The 20,187-nt window shown below is 28.5% G+C and overlaps 1 long non-coding RNA gene across 1 annotated transcript; it reads left to right on the top strand.

The window, feature by feature from the left end:
- The first annotated feature begins 18,611 nt into the window (after positions 1 to 18,611).
- LOC124899757 lies at positions 18,612 to 20,187 on the top strand. Its single transcript, XR_007057311.1, has 2 exons — positions 18,612 to 19,195; positions 19,924 to 20,187. It is a non-coding gene; the product is annotated as an uncharacterized LOC124899757 (long non-coding RNA).

Below are 20,187 nucleotides of genomic sequence, written 5' to 3'. Positions count from 1 at the left end.
TAAAGATAAATAATGTGTTGCTTTAATTCTCATAAATGTTTTTTAGAGAAAAAAAATTAAATGTTTCAATTTTTCCTCTTTATACTCCAAAGTCCAACTATAACACTATATTTTTCTAGATTGATATCAAATTAAGAAAATCCAATCCAACACATGAGATACCAAACAACTTAGAGATGCTGGAATTTTAAGTAATAAAAGTCAAAATATATACACTTTTTATTATCGATTGTTTCATTTTATCTATTTCTTTTATATTATAATAAATATCTTCATTTGATAATGAATTCACATACTATCATTTTTTCTATGAGAAAGGAAATACATAAACAACATGCATTTAGAATTATTAATACACCATATATATAATGGGGTTATTTAAAAGCTATATACTATGTAAAGTACAGTTAGTTAGTTATATAATAACTTTCCATAGCATGCCTTAAGGATGATTCGAGGAGTACTAAAGAATAGAAATGTAAAACTAAAATGAAATATACAATTGCATAAATTTCATGTTGAACTACTGATGGTAATAGATTTTTTTTTTAAAAATCATTATTAGTATATTGAAGAGATAGCCTTTTATCATCTTCTTTTACAAGTCGATTCCAACATCACCAATAGCTATTTTTATCACAAATTAAAGTTCTTAATATATTCAAATAATAATTTACAAATATAATATCTAACAAATATAACCTTTGATTAATGTAACAAGAGCAAAAACATAACACATTACTAAGGGGTCATTTGGTGTGAGGTATAAGGGATAAATAGTCTCACGATAAAATAAAACTATTTTATTCTATGTTTGGTGTGAGGTATTAATTAGTACCAGGATTATATATCCCACCATTTACACCACAGTGATGGAATAAAATATCTCATATACATGATGGGAAAACTAATTTCAAAATTAATTTTTATGGGATAATTCTTTCCAACCAAACGACTCCTAAGTGTAATATTGAGCTCCTCCTAAATTATCCATCCTAAAGAAATCTAAACATTGCAACATGTATATTCTAAACATTTTACATTTCAAGCTATTATATACTTTAATTTAATTCCAAAGTAGTGATAGTAACTCAATTCAAAATCTTTTGATCCGTCAAAATTATTTATAATAAATCCTTTTTCAAATTACCCATGTAAAATACAAATTTAACACACATAAGAAGAGATTATTCAAATTTAAAATATAAGTATTGGAACACAATTTACTTTTATTCATTGAAATAAAATTTTGAAACTTTAAATCGACAACTTATGTTAAAATTTTCTTTCTCAATTAATCATTTCTATAGAAGAAAGTATAATTTAATTATGACATTAATGTTTAAATTAAAGATCATATCTGCTGATGCTTTAAATGCTTTAAGAAATAATAGCAATAAAATGATTAGAGTTTTTTTTAACATCCCCAATCATGACATTTATCATCCCCTATACTTGCCAAAAAATAAAAAAAGAAATAAAGGAAAACAATCTTTTTACATAAAATAATGGATAATTAAGAAATAAAATCAAAAGAAGCACATATACGATATACACCTGAAATAAAATTAAGCCGTCTAAATACATAAATTCTACATATAAGAGAGATTACTTATGGTTAATTTCAACAAGTCATGAAATCATGTATTTTTTTTAGTGACGATATGCGAGAATCAAAGCCAGCTGAGCCTTTAGATGATTCCGATTTGTACTTCATCACATTAATTCTGCAGATATAATCAATAAATATTAAAATGTTAGTTGTATAAACTTTAGCAAGAGGGAGTGTCAAAATAAAATTAGATAGAAACACAAAAATATCAATTGTACAAGTATTCAAACACAAAAAAGTTATTGTACCATTAGCAACTTTGCAATATGCTAATATATTGAGATACAAACTAATCACTCAAAGGCATATTGATTAATTGATATTAATATTAATATTTTATATTAAAGAATATAAATAAATGAAAGAGTAGTAATTGACACATTTTTTTTGTACAATAAATAAATAAGAAATTTAAAAAATAGCAATAAAATAAATATAAAATGATCTCATTTTTATTAATAATATAATCAAGATATAATGAGGTGTAGTCGATAGGATAAAAATGAAAGTGCAGAATAGTTAAATAAAAAGAAAAAACAGCGGGAGTAGCTAAAGAAGAAATTAATAAAAATATAATATTATTTTATTATATTATAAATGAATGTTGATTAATAAATTAATGATACTGACTTTTCAAAAATATCATTACACCTGCATTGGATCCTTTAATAATACATCATTTTAAAAGAATTTGTGATGGGTATTATATAGAAATTATAATACATATGATATGAACAAAAATCATATCATGGTGTTACTTAATTTCTTTCTTAAAATTCATAACCAAAGCAGAAGGAGCAACGTCAAGTTGTTGATTTAACGTGCTTTAAGTAGAGAAAAGGAGATATCAAATAATTTTTCTTCGTAAAATTAAATTAATAAAATACTAATTTTAAATCATTTAAATGAAATAAAGAAAAAATAATACCAAAAAAATATTTATGTTAATTGGTTGGTAATGATACTACCTTTGTCCTTCTAAAACCTCTTCATAGTCGTCTCCTAATCTTCTTTTCATATGTATGTGTATCATTTAATCTTCTTTTTCATTCCTGCAAGAAACAATACATCACAAAAATAATGCACTATGAATAAAAATTGTAAGAAATCTCACACATCACGTCCTTGCTTATTAGAATCAATGCAAGATACCAAAATTACTTAAAAATAAGATCATACATGATATTTTTATTACTAAATATTTTCTGTTGCACAGTAAACTATGAAAGGACAGCACACTAAAAATAGCATAGTAAACTATGAAAGGACAACACACTAAAAATATCATACTCAAAAAGAAAGAATAAGAAGATATAGAACAACCTTTGCATCTAATGGTCACCAATTGCCATGTGGTTAATGATGTGTCTGCAACAAAAAAATTATTATCCAATTACAATGCAAATGAATTCTGGAAATAAGTTATTTATAGATTGATAGACCATAAAATTAGATAAAAAAAAAAGATTAATGAGACATGTTATTCAAGTAAAGAATATGAATAGAATGAGGTTTTTTTGTAACTCGTGATATATAATTAGATGTAATAAAAGAGAAAAAAATTCAAAAAAAAAAGAAAAGAAAAAAGAAAAATGAGAATAGAGGCCATTGAGAGATGCCACATAGGATGGACTAAAATTTTCTTTTATATATATACTAGAAGTGCAAAGCTCGTGTCAGCACGGGCCCAAAGTAGAACATGTGGATTGCAATTTTTAAGTTTTAGGATTTATCTTGGAGTAGAAAGTTTGAGCAGTAGAATATTTTCATTAGTATGATTGAGCCAAGGGGATCACAATTGAAACCTTTTTTTAATCTTCTTGTTGAATTTTACGATCAGAAATATAAAGAAAGAAGAGGCGTAAATTTGATGAAATAGCTTAAATCAAATATCCAGCAGATTATTGATTTTCAATATCGCAAAGATTAAGAATCATATAAACTTACTCGATAAAGAGAATACACACCTTAGATTCGCTATTGTTTTGTTTAATTATTATTTTTAACACAGAAAAAGAGTGTTGTTTTTTAATAGAGAAGCAAAAGTTGAGATTTTCTTTTCTTTATTTTATTTTTAAAATAGAGAAATGTTAATTAATATTGAGGAGCTGTAAAGAGTTGAGAAAGATGGCTACACATATTTGATAGAAAATTTGGTAATGCTAAGAAAGTGCGAAGTGTTTGGTAGCAAATTTGTGATAGATACACGTTTTTTGTACCTAAATTTACTTTATTTATATTTAAATTAGTTTGTAAAAATCTTTTGCAAATAATATTTATACTTCTTTTCTTTAATTTCATTCTTCTCACACTTTACTACATACATTTTATCCTGTTTGAATCTCATTATGTCATTTTACCCTCTTTAAACATCACTGTACATTAAAATCACGATTGAAGCAGCTGAAGCAGAAATTGAAGCAGAAATCAGTCAATTTTTTATTTTTTTTTGTTAATTATTGTTATTTACAATACTTTTTATTTCATTTTCAAATAATATATATTGCTTTATATCTTCTTCTGTCCCGTCCCAATTTATGTGGCACTAATATAATTTTGATAGTCAATCAAATATTTTATGTTGCAATATCATTTTGTTATTCTTATTTTTCTAATACATAAATGACTTATAAGAAGGAGTGATATAGTAAAATCATCGTTCTAAAGATGAAAATTTAATTTAAAACATTAAGAGTTAATTTCTCATTTTATGTCTATTTTATTTTTTATTAAATATTATTTATTTTCTTAATACCTAGATGACTCATAATAATTAATTAAGAGCGATTGATTGTGCTATTACTATAAAAATTAATATAATTTTATCATATCTAATAGTAATCATCGATAATTCACCGGAATAGTATATTAATTAAATACGGAATGCTATATTTGCATATGCAAAATATAAAATTATTAAATATTATTGGATAGTGCATTATATTTATCTTTCACAATAATAAAATTTTACTATATATTTTTCTTTATTTATTTTTGACTTGATATATATTGACCCAACACAAATTCTAAGAAAATACTCATTTGAAATTTATTTTATTAAATTAAATTTATTTATTTTGTACTTTAAAAATTTAAAGTTAAATTTAAAAATTAGTATTTCTATATAAGAAAAAAATAATTTTAAAATTTAAATTTACTAAAATAAATAAATAAAAAGATTAATTTTCTATATAAAGTCAATTAAAATAATAAAATTGATTTACTTTAAATATTTAGTTGCAATTAATTAAGATAATTTTTTATTATGTCATGATTTATGCTGCATCGATAAAATTTTGAGAGTTGAATAGAACTTTTATCTATTTTTTTAAAAAATATTTTAACTTGTTAATTATTGTGATTTATAATAATTTTTACATAATTATCAAATAATATATTTACTCCTTATGTCCCAATTTATGTGGCTTCGATACAATTTTGAGAGTCAACTAAAATTTTATATATCTTTTAAATATTTTAAGTTGTTAATTATTATGATTTGCAGTGTTTTTTATTTTATCTCAATTTATGTGGCATTGCTAAAATAATGAGAGTCAATAAAATTTCTATATGTCTTTTAAATATTTTAAATTATTAATTATTGTGATTTGTGGTAACAAATTAGTTTTGAACATGATAGCTAATTAAATAAAAAAAAATTGCTTTCAATATGTAGTTATAGTTAATTAATATAAATTAATAGAATATATTAAATATTTAAATCATTATGATGAAATAATGAAATTATTATATATTGGGGTATGGTATATAATTAAGTGAAAGTAAAGATTTTTTTTGATAATTGCATAAGAGGTGGTCGAAACCACCTCTTCCATATAATAGAAATATATTGATTTTAACAACTTATTATTTATGAGATAGCTTTGGGCCTCTTATCAACATATTGCAGTAGTGCTTTTTACTAAACAATTAAATAATATACGATCATTAATATTATGGAAACAAGAATAGAGACAGAGAGACAAATTGTTGGTGAAATTACAATAAACTTACAACTGAAAATTACAAGTGAAGAAAATAAAAAGACTATCTTCTTCTTCTTCGGCCGAGGAGCGGATATCTCGCTCTCTTTAAGGAGATTCAAGTCCACTACAGCAAATGTTTCACCGGTCCAACAGTAATCTTCTTGACTTGTCCTTTCAGGATACAATAGCCTTCTCACAATAACTCAACAACTCTGGACAAGAGTTGAGTTCAAAACTCCATAAAAAGAACACCTCCCTTCAACTAGCAAACTCTCTTTTTCTATTAACCTTTTTTGTGAACTCTCTATTATCTTGTGTATATGTATTTTAAAAACCATGCAAGACTACCTCTATTTATAGGTGAGAAATCTTTCATGCAATGAATAAGAAGATAAATATGGTAGATGAATGGCATAGAGGTTACAAAAGTTACAAGGGTTACAAGAGTTACAACCTATAAAGTGAAGGATAATGGTGGAATAAAGAGGAAGTTACATGAAACTTATATCCATGTTCTACTATCACTAACTATTGGTTTTAAGGCACAAATGAATGGGAGTTAGAGGTTGCAAAGTAACAGCCATGGAACATTATATTGATGCCTTATTATGACATTAAGTTGAGGAAGAAAGCTGCTAATAAGTTTTTTGTAATGGCTCTTCAATAAGCATGTAACAGAAGAAATAATAAACTAGCATGAATATTTCATAACGCCCAAAAAGTCATGCAAAATGATATAATAATAATGTTAAAATGCTAAAAACAACATCAATCCCACACTCATTTTAATATTAATATAGAAGAGTCTACTAGCTGAAGGAAGACTACCACGCATAATGAAGGTGTGCTCTGCATTGAACCCCCACTTAGTAAAACAGTAATTTTTACTCCAGAGTCGTAGTGGTTTCAAACTTGAACTATGACTACTTAAGGAAAATAAAAAGTTACTGCTTACACATAATAGTCAAGGTGTTGATATGAGCTTTATAGCCAACACGTTACGGCCTTGTGCTATCCCGACTTTAATGAATATTATTAGAGAATGGGTCTAATTCTCATAGGAAGCGGCCTACCACTACACTCACATAGGTGAAATCTGTCGAGAGTGCTCCTGTAATTTAGCACCCCATTCATACGAGCTACAGATTTTCATTAAGAGTTTTTTGAAATCAACCTCACCATCATTACAGGTTAATGTACTCACACTATAGGGAGGGATAAAAAAAATAGTGCATTTTTTACAAAAAGTCATCATGTGATTCGTTTTTCCCATTGAACCTGGTTATAGGATCTCTAGTCCCTAGGTTGGGTTTTCTCACATATGACTCAAGATTCAATAGGCTTCAATCCATTCCCCCTCGATGTGCTCTAGACCTTTTCTCTTGCTAAGGCCTTAGTCAACGGATTTGCAAAATTATCACAAGATTTGACATGATCAATATTAATGATATCATTTGTCAAATATAATCTCACATTACTGTGTTTTCTCCGTATAGGTCTGAATTTAACGTTGTAATAACGGTTTTAAACTCTACCAATTGCAGCGGTACTATCACAATGAATTAAAATAGGAGGAATTGGTTTTTCAAAATAAGGTATTTGAAATAATAAATCTCTCAACCAATTCTCTTCCTCACTAGCTGAAGCTAAAGCAATTAGTTCAGCTTCCATGGCAGAGTTAGCAATTATAGTTTACTTTTTAGACTTCCAACAAATAGCACCACCACCCAAAGTAAAAATATAACTAGTAGTGGATAAGGAATCACCTGATGAAGTGTTACAATCCGCATCACAAAAGCCTTCAAGTACAACAAGATATTTTTTATAGAACAAACCACAGTTTTTTGTTCCAATTAAATATTTCATCACTCTCGTTATAACGTGCCAATGTTCATTACCCGGCTTGTTAGTAAGCCTGCTAAGTAATCCAACTGCATATGCAATATCAGGCTTAGTGCAATTAGTCACATATCTCAAACTTCTAATTATGCTAGTATATTTCTTTTGTTTTATTACATCATTTTCACTTTCAACAGGAAATAAGTGAACACTAGAATCAAAAGGAGTAACAACATGCTTGCAATCAAGGAAATTATATTTTTTTCAAAATCTTCTCAACATAATGTGACTGGTCAAGGAAAATTCCATCACACGTCCTAGTAATTTTTATTCCTAGAATAAAATTTGCCTCACCAAGATCTTTCATATCAAAATGGCTTCTAACAATATTTTTAGTTTCACTAATAACATTCATGTTAGAGCCAAAGATCAATAAATTATCAACATATAGGCAAATAATAACATGCGTATTATTTCAAAACTTGTGATATATGCACTTATCACACTCATTTATTTTAAACCCATTATATTTTTATTTTGGTAAATATTTTAAACTCATTATCAATCATACAGAAATCAAACTTTTCATGCCATTGTTTTGGTGCCTATTTCAAGCCATATAGGAATTTATTAAGTTTACACACTTTGCTTTCTTGGTCAGCCTCAACAAAACACTCGGGTTGTTCTATGTAAATCTCCTCATTTAGGTCTCCATTTAAAAAAGCAGTTTTTACATTCATTTGATGAATTTGTAAATCAAAAAAAGCCGCAATAGAAACTAAAAGTCTAATGGATATAATTCTAGTTACCGGTGAAAAAGTATCAAAAAATTCTAGGCCTTCTGGTTGTTTAAAACCTTTAGCCACTAGCCTAGCTTTATATTTATCAACAGATCCATCCGGTTTTAACTTTTTAAGTCAGACCCATTTACATCCAATTGTTTTACAACCGGGTGGTAAATCAACTAGCTTCCAAGTTTTAATGGAAAATAGCGATTCCATTTTATCATTTACAGCCTCTTTCCAGAAAATAGCATCATGCGAAGACAAAGTTTCTTCTAAAATGAGAGGGTAATCTCCAACGTAAAAAATATAATAATCAGGACTAAAATATTTTTCTACTCTAGCTCTTTTACTTCTTCTTAACTCAAAATCATCATTTTCTTTATTTTTCAAGATCGAAGTGGAAGAACTAGGTAATGACAAAATATTTTCTTTAGTACTTAGACCCCCACTATTTTTAGAATCGAAAGAGAATTTATTTTCTTGAAAAATAGCATCACCTGATTCTATTATCACACTATCTTCAAGATTAAAAAATCTATAAGCTATATTATTTGAAGCATAACCAAGAAAAGCACAAAATAGTAACTTTTTTACCCAACTTAGAGATTTTAGGATCCATTAACCTCACAAAGGCTAAGCAACCCCAGACTCTTAGATATCCCAAATTTGGCTTATGATCTTTCCACAACTCAAAAGGTGTTAGTTTGGTCTTTTTATGAGGCACACGATTCATCACATAACAAGCAGTCAAAAGAGCTTCACCCCAAAAACTCAAAGGTGCACAAAACTCAATTAACGTTGCATTAGTTAGCTCAACCAAAGTTCTATTCTTCCTTTCCACTACACCGTTAGATGCAGGAGAATAAGGAAGAGGAGTTTCATGAATTATATCCAATGATCTAACAAAAGAATTGAACTCATATGACTCATATTCACGACCTCTATTACTTCTTATTTTTTTTATTTTTCTATTAAACTGATTTTCAACTTCATGGAGAAAAGTTTTAAAATTCTCAAATGCATCACTTTTATTTTTCATTAAGTAAACATATGTAAACTTAGAAAAATCATCAATGAAAGTGATAAAATATTTATTTTCTCCACGAGTTAAAATTCCACCAAATTTACAAATATCAGTATGAACTAATTCTAACAATTCAGTTTTTCTTTCAACTTGAAAATGAGGTCTTTTTGTGATTTTGGCTTTACTACAAGCCTCACATTTTTCAAAGTTCTTTTTGATCACTGAAATTAATCCTAAACTACTCATTATTCTCACATAACGATCATTTATATGACACAAACGAGCATGCCAAAAATTAATAGAAGAAAGCATACAAACAGAAGTAGATGTTTTATTCATTTCAACATTCAATTTGAACATACCATCACATGCATACCCCTTTCTCACAAAAATATTATTCTTAACAATTACATACTGATCAGATTCAATAATCTGTTTGAAGCCTGCTTTATTAAAAAGAAAACTAGACATTAATTTTTTTCTCATAGGAATATAAAGTACATCTTTTAATATTAATATGCTTCCAGAAGTAAACTTCAACTCGACATCCCCTATTCCGAGCACTTGAGTGGTATGTGAATCTCCAAGCATGATGGTTTTGGGCTCCTCAAAATTTATATATTTTTTAAACCAATCTTTTGTCATAACAGACATGACAGTTTGCACTAGAGTCAGCCCACCATCCATCAACATTCTCCACCACGTTTATGTCTGTTATCATCGCCACAAATGGTTCTTCGATAACGTTTGCCTGAGGTTTAGGCTCACATTTTTGAAATCTGCAAAATCAAGCAATATACCCACTCTTGCCATAGATAAAGCTCGGTCCTTTTTATTGTACATGTTGATTTTTTGCTTGGTTGTTTCCACCATTATTGTTCTTGGGATGTCTACCATCATTTTTTGTTGAATTTTTTCTTCTTAAGCTTCAAAGTAGTATTTTTGTTAGTTTCAGGGGTAGCATTATTTGAAGAAGTTAAATTTAACTTTGGTGTGATGTTGTTCTCTTCTATTTGCAAAAGTGCATCTTGGCCCCTTGCTTCTTATTCCATGCGGATTCTCATTATCAAAGTCTCAAGAGATGTTTCTTTTTGCTTGTGGCGCATAATTTTTTGAAATTCCTTCCACGAAGGTGAAAATTTATCAATCATGCCACAAACAATAAGGTTATCTCTAATTTTGACTTCTTCGGACCTGAGCTCACCAACAATCATTATGAAATCCTAAACTTGGTCTATCACTGATTTGTTGTCCACCACTTAGAAACGGAAAAATCTGCTAGTCGCACATTTTTTCGCTTCCGCCTCCTCAGTGTCATACTTACTCTGCAAGGATTTCCAAATTTTCTTTGCACTAGAGTAAGTTCTATCATAGTAATCATAAAAATTATTGGATAGACAATTAAGAAGAAAATACCGACACTTGTAGGAGTCACCCTCGTATTTTTCAACTTTCTCTTGAAGAGAGATAAGTTCATCATCGGTCATGAAAGAGTTATCTACTTTATTTGGGTTTTTCTCAGTTAACACATAAGAAACGTTGAGAAGACTTAAGTAGAAAAACACTTTACCCTTCCACCTCTTGAAGTGAGTACTGTTGAACCGGAATGGCTTGTTTAGATCTCCCATCTTGACATCCGCGGATTTTTCAGTTGTTGCCATTGAATCTCCTTAAAATTGTTGGTTAAATTACAATAAACTTACAACTGAAAATTACAAGTGAAGAAAATAAAAAGACTATCTTCTTCTTCGTATGAGGCGCGGATATCTCGCTCTCTTTATGAGATTCAAGCCCACTGCAGCAAATGTTTCACCGGTCCAGCAGTAATCTTCTTGACTTGTCCCCTCCAGGATACAACAACCTTCTTATAATAACTCAACAACTCTGGACAAGAGTTGAGTTCAAAACTCCACAAAAAGAACACCTCCCTTCAACTAGCAAACTCTCTTTTTTATTAACTTTTTTTGTGAACTCTCTATTATCTTGTGTATGTGTATTCCAAAAACCATGCAAGACAACCTCTATTTATAGGTGAGAAATCTTCCATGCAATGAATAGGAAGATAAATGGGGTAGATGAATGACATAAAAGTTACAAGGCTTACAAGAGTTACAAGAGTTACAACCCATAAAGTGAAGGATAATGGTGGAATAAAGAGGAAGTTACATGAAACTTATTTTCACATTCTACCATCACTAACTATTGGTTTTAAGGCACAAATGAATGGGAGTTAGAGGTTGTAAAGTAACAGCCATGGAACGTGATATTGATGTCTTATTATGGCATTAAGTTGAGGAAGAAAGTTGTCAATAAGTTTTCTGTAATGGCTCTTCAATAAGCATGTAACAGTAGAAATAATAAACTAGCATGAATGTTTGATAACACCCAAAAAGTCATGAAAAATGATACAATAATAATGTTAAAATGCTAAAAACAACATCACAAAATGTGATTTTAGTGCAACAAGTGTGACAGTAGTACATAAAAATATACTCTTATTATTCCCCCAATTATCTGCTATTTATTAATTGAGTTCATTTTGATCCGTTAAATTTAATTATTTAAAAGGTGACTCGATTTGAGCTAAGACTGTGGTAGAGCCATGATTTGAGGCTAAATATTAAGATAGTTAATAATCTCAAACTAATATATAATAAAACAAGTATCAATATTCAACATATATATCGACGGATGACGTAGAACTTGGCAAAGGAAAACTAGGAGCAATATTTGAAGGAGTTTAAGACTTGAAAAAATGTGTGCTTGACTCTCGCTCAAAAATTGTTGAGTGATAGGTAACTGAAATGGTGATTAGAACTCTAATTTCTTTTTGACTTTAAAGGTTTGTGATTTAAGAAAAATTAATAGCCAATATTTTTTATTGTAAAGTATTGAGGGCAAATCTTTTTTTTTACTCATTAATTTTTATTTGTTTTCTAAATAAATATTTAAAAATAATATGTAATTTTAAAGCATAAAAGTTTTTCTTTTTAGAGCCAATCATGATTTTTTTTTTAACTTATGCAGCCTATTTTAGAGTATTTCTTTTAAAATTAAGAAGAGAACGATGGAAGCACATAGCAAAAAAAAAGAAAAAAAGACTCTCGCTAGCTAGCTTCTGTTAGATATTTTAAAATAATTAAATAAATATTTTAATATTATGTGGTTCAATTATTATGTGGTCCATAATTGAGTCATGTGTTACTTGGAGTCCAAGAACACTTGATTGCCAAGGAATGGCCAAGCAACACATGTCATTTGAGAAGTATTCTATTGGACAATCTTATTGTTTCCACTGCGTAATGTATGTTGTATATCTATAATTTATCTATAATTTATATTTATAATATATTAAAAGTGTGAAGATCTTTAAAAAAGTGATTTAAACTTTTTACCCTTCATTAAAAAACTTTGCAATAGATAAAATTGTCTTTTCACCTTTTTCACAAATTATATTAATTATTTTTATAATTAAAAAAGGACCTAAAAAATATGGAAGAAAAATAACTATTGTGCACTCTTAATTAAGAAGGACTTCGAAGACTAACATGGAAAGAAATTAGATGACCTTATTCTAACTCTCCCTCAAATTTAGGGCGTAACTTAATAATTTCTCAAGGAAAAGTAGAGTTTTAAGTGAACACAATTTCTTTACAATTAATTTGATTTGTAATTTCTTGAGCTTTGGTTACTTGATCAAGATCAATTAGAATAAGAATTTCTATAGATCAATTAAAATAAGAATTTCTATAATTCTATTTAAGCAATATATTGAATCAAAATTTATAAGAAATATATGTTCTTCTACTACTTTTTTTCTTTATTTTGATTTTGATTCAAGTTGTCGTTCTTTATGTATTTTAGTTGATATTTTAAAGATTGTGTATGAATTATTAATCAATAATTTATAATTTTGATAGTTTGTTGTGTTCTTGTTTCAGATGAAAATTTATGATTAAAAATTGAACGAAATAAAAATGATGTCGTCGAATTAAGTAATCAAAAATTGAAAGTGTATCTCTTTCTTAAACTCTATACGTGTATTAAATATGGTTAATACTTAAAAATCTTAATTTATTCATTTTTATCATTCACACAAATGTCGTATATAATCTACACCAACTACTATGTTTTAATAATCTTTTCTTTTCGTATATATATTTTATTAATTATCGAGATGCACACGTGCAAAGCACGTATACTATACTAGTATTCCTTAAACTCCTCTGCAAACAGACAACAAAAAAACACTCCTCTTATATACTCCCTTATCTCACAATTTTCCTCACTCTATTATACTTTTGTTAAATTTCTTTTCTTGTTACTTGTAGTCTTTGTTAATCCTCTTATTTAAATTGTTGGTTTATAATTAATTTTATTAATTCCTGTATCCTCTGTTTATTAGGGAAGACTTATTTAATTTCAGAATTCTTCTAATTAATCAGGAAAGTGCTTGTTTAATCCTGGGAAAGCATTTCACATTTTGAAAATAGTTTCTTAGGACAGTGCCTATCACAACTCAAGTAATTTATATAAAATATTATAATAGTGATATTATTATTATTATTATTATTATCATCATCATCATCATCATTATTATTATTATTATTATTATTATCATTACTATTATTATTGTTGTTGTTGTTATTATTATTGTAACTTATTGATACTACAATATAAAATTATTATAATTGTTGCAATTTATTTCATAGTTGATATTAAAATTTATTATTGTTTCCCTACAATCTAAGAAACTATGGTAAGTAATACTAGTAACTCTAAAACTAATACCGATGTTACCCCTATTACTCCTACTTCACTTGTTTTACCATATGCTAAACCATTTCCTGACGTATCAAATATTGAAATTTCTGCTAACGAAAATTTTAAAAGATAGCAAGAACATATTTTCTCACTACTTGATGTCCACGGTGTGGCACATGCTTTGTTACATCCATAACCTGATGCAGACGCCGATAATAAAAATCATGGCAATACGCCAATAAGGTATGTCGACATACTATATTACAAACTATTTCTAACGAACTGTTTGATGTATACTGTAATTGCAAGGAAGCAAAAGTTATTTGGGAAGTCTTAATTAAAAAGTTCACTGCTGAAGATGCTATCAAATAAAAATTTGTAGTCGGAAGATATTATCATTGGCAGATGAGTGATGTGAAGGAGATGAAAATTTAAATCAACGAATATAAAAAATTAATTGAAGATTTGAAGGCCGAAGGAATTTCTTTATCAAAAAAATTTGTTGTTGGGATATTGATCGAAAAATTACCTGATTCGTGGAATGACTACAAAAATAGTCTAAAGCATAAACAAACAAATTTTACAATTGAGAAGATAGTGACTCACATTTTAACTGAAGACACCAATCGAAAGGAGTCATTTAAAGCAAAAGAACTGACACTCAAAGCAAATTTAGTGCAAAGCCGAAACAGAAACAACAAAAGGTATGATAATAAGTCTCAAGGTTACAAGTCTAATAATCCCAACTTTAAGAAAAGAAAATACACTTGCTTTACTTGTGGAAAATCAAGTCATTATACCGCTCAATATAGGCACGGAATAAGAAACAACAAAGAAATGAGAAATCCTCTTAAAGCTAATTTAGCCGAAGAAGATGAAATAATTGCAGCTGTTATTTCTCAAGTAAATATGGTGGCACATATAAAAGAATGGGCGATAGACTCTGGGGTTACTCGACACATTTGTGCAAATCGAGAAGCATTTGCCTCCTATACATCAATAGGAGATGACAGTGAAGTGGTCTATCTTGGAGACTCAAGAACTGCTAAAGTCTCGGACAAGGGTAAAGTTCTCCTAAAACTTACTTCGAGAAAAACTTTAGCCCTGATGGATGTGCTACATGTTCCTACAATGCGAGCAAATCTGATTTCTATGACTTTGCTGGATAAAGCTGGAATGAAAGTATCTATTGAATCTAATAAGATTATTTTGACAAAAAATAATGTATTTATCGGAAAAGGCTATTGTAATCATGGACTTTATGTACTTAATATTATCAATGATAATGCATCATCTTCTGCTTATATAATTGAGTCTATTTCTTTGTGGCATGCTAGATTAGGACATGTTAATATTAAATATATAAAGAATATGCAATCACTTGGTTTAATATCTGGTTTAGATTCAAGTAATTTCGATAAATGTGAAATATGTGCCGAAGCTAAAATTACTAAAAAGTCATGTTTTTCAGTTAATAGAGAAACTGAATTGTTATCTTTAATTGACACTAATTTGGGTGATTTAAAACAAACTATGACTAGAGGTGGTAAAAGATATTATGTGACTTTTATTGATGACTTTTCTAGATTTACTAAATTATATTTGCTTAGAAATAAAGATGATGCTTTTGATGATTTTGTGTCTTATAAATCTGAAGTTGAAAATCAACTTAGTATAAAAATTAAGAGAATAAGATCTGATAGAGGTGGTGAATACTTTTCTTTAAATGCCTTTTGTGGAAAAAAAGAAATTATTCATGAAGTAACTCCACCTTATTCACCTCAATCTAATGGAGTAGCTGAAAGAAAAAGTAGAACATTGAAAGAAATAATGAACTCTATGTTAATTAGCTCTAATGGACCTGATAATTTGTGGGGTGGAGCTATTTTATCTGCATATCACTTGCAAAATAGATTTTCTCATAAAAGAACAGGTAGAACTCCTTATGAATTGTGGAAAGGTTATAAACAATATTTAAAAGTATAGGGGTGTCTTGCTAAAGTCCTTTTACCTGAACCTAAAAAGAGAAAAATAGGTTCTAAAACTGCTGACTACATGCTTATTGGATATGCTGAACATAGTTCTGTATATAAATTCTTATATTAAAAAGTGATGTACTTGATAGTAATACTATAACTGAGACAAAGAATGCTGAATTCTTTGAACATATTTTTTCACTGTGTGATAAAATCTCTCATGCACCTGTTGAAAGAGAAAATGAATCTACCTCTAATATTGAGGAACTGGGAAAGAGTAAAAGGCCTAGAAAAGAATATTTTTCTTATGAAATTAATTTTCAAACTTTTCTCGTTGATAATGAACCATCAAATTATTTTGAAGTTGTATCTTCTTATGATGCTAAATTTTGGAAAGAGGCAATAAAAGTTGAAATTGATTCAATTATCAAAAATAATACATGGGTTTTAACTGATTTACCTTCTGGTGCAAAACCTATTGGATGTAAATGGATTTTCAAAAAGAAATTTAATATCTATAGATAAATATAAAGTTCGTTTAGTAGCTAAAGGATTTGCTCAAAAATAAAATATTGATTATTTTGATATATTTGCACCAGTAACAAGAATTTCTTCTATTCGAATTTTAATTGCCTTAGCATCGATTCATAAGCTTTTTATCCATCAAATGGATGTAAAAACAACTTTTTAAAATGGAGATTTAGAAGAAGAAACTTATATGGTTCAACCTGAAGGATATGTAGTCTCTGGACAAGAAAATAAAGTTTGTAAATTAATTAAATCACTTTATGGCCTTAAACAAGCTCCTAAACAGTGACATGAAAAATTTGACCAAGTCTTAATTAAAGATGATTTTTCTTCTATTGAAGTGGATAAATGTGTTTATACTAAGGTGGTAGTCAATGATTATGTGATAATTTGCTTATATGTTGATGACATGCTTATATTTGGTACAAGTTTAAATATTGTGCAAAATATCAAATTATTTTTGTCTACTAATTTTGATATAAAGATTTGGACGAAGTAAATATGATATTGAAAATTAAAGTTACAAGGAGTGACGATGGAATAATGTTAACACAAGAACACTATGTTGAAAGGATTCTTAAAGAGTTTGAATGTTGGGAGGTAACTCTTGTAACCACTCCTTATGATGCTAATTCTAAATTAAAAAAGAATAATGGTGACCCAGTTGCTTAGTCTAAATATGCACAGATTATTGGGAGTCTAATGCATTTAATGAATTTTACCCGACCTGATATAGCATATGTTGTGTGTAGACTAAGTAGATATACTTATAACCCCAGTAAAGAGCATTGGTGTGCATTAATGAGACTAATGAAATATTTGAGAGGAACCATGAATTATGGAATCCTATATACTGGATTTTCTTCTACTTTAGAAGGATATTGTGATGCAAACTGAATCTCTGATTCAGATGAGACAAAATCCACTAGTGGTTATATGTTCACCTTAAGTGATGGTACAGTATCGTGGAAATCATCTAAGCAAAAGATCATTGCTAGATCGACAATGAAGTCAGAATTTGTAGCTCTGGAGCTAGATGGAACAGAGGCTGAGTGGTTAAGAAATTTCTTAGCAAATATCTCTTTTACAAAGGATGATCTAATGCCTCCTGCATCTATACACTGTGATTGTCAAGCCGTAATTGCTATTGCGAAGAATAAATCTTACAATTGTAAGGGCAGATATATGAAATTGAGACATGATGTTGTAAAGCAATTGCTGAGAGATGGAATAATTTTCATTGATTATGTGAAGTAAGAATTGAATTCGGCCGATTCACTGACTAAACCTGTGGGAAGAAAATTAATTCTTCAAACCTCAAAAGAAATGGGGTTAAGGCCAATATGATTGTCGATAGAAATGGTAATCCAACCTATGTGATTAGAGATCCCATGTAGATTTATATGGGTAATAACAAGTCGATATTGACACTGCGCACTTACTGAGAGTGCTCGAACTGCTACTTAAAATGAGGGATGAGTTATTAGCTCTTAATGAAATCATAGATCTTATGGATACACTTGATGAATTCACCTATATGAGAAGTGGAATGAGGCCATTCCTATGAGACTTTGGCCTAGTCTCTAGAGCTCTCATGAATACCGGACACGCACATGACCTATTGGCGCAAAACCGTGTTGAACAACAAAATTATGGTCAAAATGTGATTGATAAAGTCTTTGTCTTACAATAAGAGTTATTTGGTTCATAGAAATATTATATTTCACCAATAATTCTGTAAGTTAAATTTTATCGGTTTAAATTTGGTTCATAATCCAAAAGACACCAAACCTATTGCATTTTTTTCATATAAATCCAACAAGTTAAATTCTTTTTACTTATAAATTATTTTAAGATATATGGCGGAATGTTAGATATTTTAAAATAATTAAATAAATATTTTAATATTATGTGGTTCAATTAATATGTGGTCCATAATTGAGTCATGTGTTACTTGGAGTCCAAGAACACTTGATTGCCAAGGAATGACCAAGCAACACATGTCATTTGAGAAGTATTCTATTGGACAATCTTATTGTTTTCACCGCCTAATGTATGCTATATATATTCCTTAAACTCCTCTGCAAACAGACAACAAAAAAACACTCCTCTTATATACTCCCTTATCTCACCGTTTTCCTCACTCTATTATACTTTTATTAAATTTCTTTTCTTGTTACTTGTAGTCTTTATTAATCTCCTTATTTAACTTGTTAGTTTATAATTAATTTTGTTGATTTCAGCTGTATCATTTTTTTAATTAAGGAAAACTTATTTAATTTTGGATATCCTCTAATTAATCAGGGATATCCTCTAATTAATCAGGGAAGTACTTTTTTAATCCTGGAAAAACATTTCACATTGCGGAAATAGTTTCTTAGGACAGTGTCTATCACGACTCAAGTAATTTATATAAAATATTATAACCGTAATTTTTTTTATTTTTTTTTTTTATTATTATTATTATTATTATTATTATTATTATTACCATTATTATTGTTGTTGTTATTATTATTATTATAACTTGTTGATATTATAATATAAAATTATTATCATTATTGCAATTTATTTCGCAGTTGATATTAAAATTTATTATTATTTTCCAACAGCTTCAAACCCACATCTCGGGTAAAGACTTTGCATGCAAACCGACACCACTAAGCCAATTATCACATTTGCATGTGAGTTCGCATGTTAAAATACATTTATATTTATTAAATTTTCTAATACAAGTACAGAATCTTCGCAAAAGCTACTTGATTCGTTCGAACCACCCTTTAATATTGAAACTCCGCCCCTGTATGTACATCTGATTTGATTCTTTTTCCTCATATGTTACACATAGCGATAATAAGAAAAATTATTAGGTAATTGAATAAAGTTATAAAAAACAAACAATAAAATTTTAGACAATATGAGGTTGGTGGACCGGACACTGATCCGTTATTTAACCCATCTTTATTCCTTTATTTCAGTCTAATAATATTTGATAATTAATGATCTGCTTATTTTTTAATGTAATGTATTTCAATTCAATTTGAACATTTGACATCCACGTATGGGTGTAACTCTACCCTCATGCAAAGCCCTTTTTCCGCGCAACCTTTATAACTATCTATTAAGTAGTAAGATATAAGAGAAAAAACTTAACTGAAAACTCATGTATTATCTTTGTTTTCTTATTGTAGTCCCACTTAGCTTGTCATATGCTATACTAGTGGAAAAGTGAATTCATCAAAAACTTTATGTTGAGGAATTATTTTCTTTATTTTTGAGTTACTGTGATAACATCAAAATTTATTGATAGAGTATAAATTATTATTATACTAGTAAATTCAGATCATAAGGAGAAAAACACAATATTGTGAGATCATATTGGTTAAGTGTTAATTTTATAATTATTTTGCAGATGAACTAAATAAGGTCTTGGCAAGATAAAGGGTCTGAATCACATTGAGGAAGATGAAGGAAGCCTATAAAAAATCATGAGTCATATATGAGGAAACCCAACTTGGGGACTAGAGATCCTATAACTAGGTTCAATGAAAGAACGAATCATATGATGACTTGGTGTGGATGCATTATTGTTTTATCCCTTTGAGTGCATTTTTTTCTTGTAATGATTTGGGAAGATTGAGTCTAAAGAACTCTTAATGAAATTTTGTATCTCTTA

The sequence above is a fragment of the Capsicum annuum genome, chromosome 6 (genome assembly GCF_002878395.1).
Source record: "Capsicum annuum cultivar UCD-10X-F1 chromosome 6, UCD10Xv1.1, whole genome shotgun sequence".
Taxonomy (NCBI): domain Eukaryota; kingdom Viridiplantae; phylum Streptophyta; class Magnoliopsida; order Solanales; family Solanaceae; genus Capsicum; species Capsicum annuum.
This window is presented reverse-complemented; position numbering and strand designations above follow the sequence as displayed.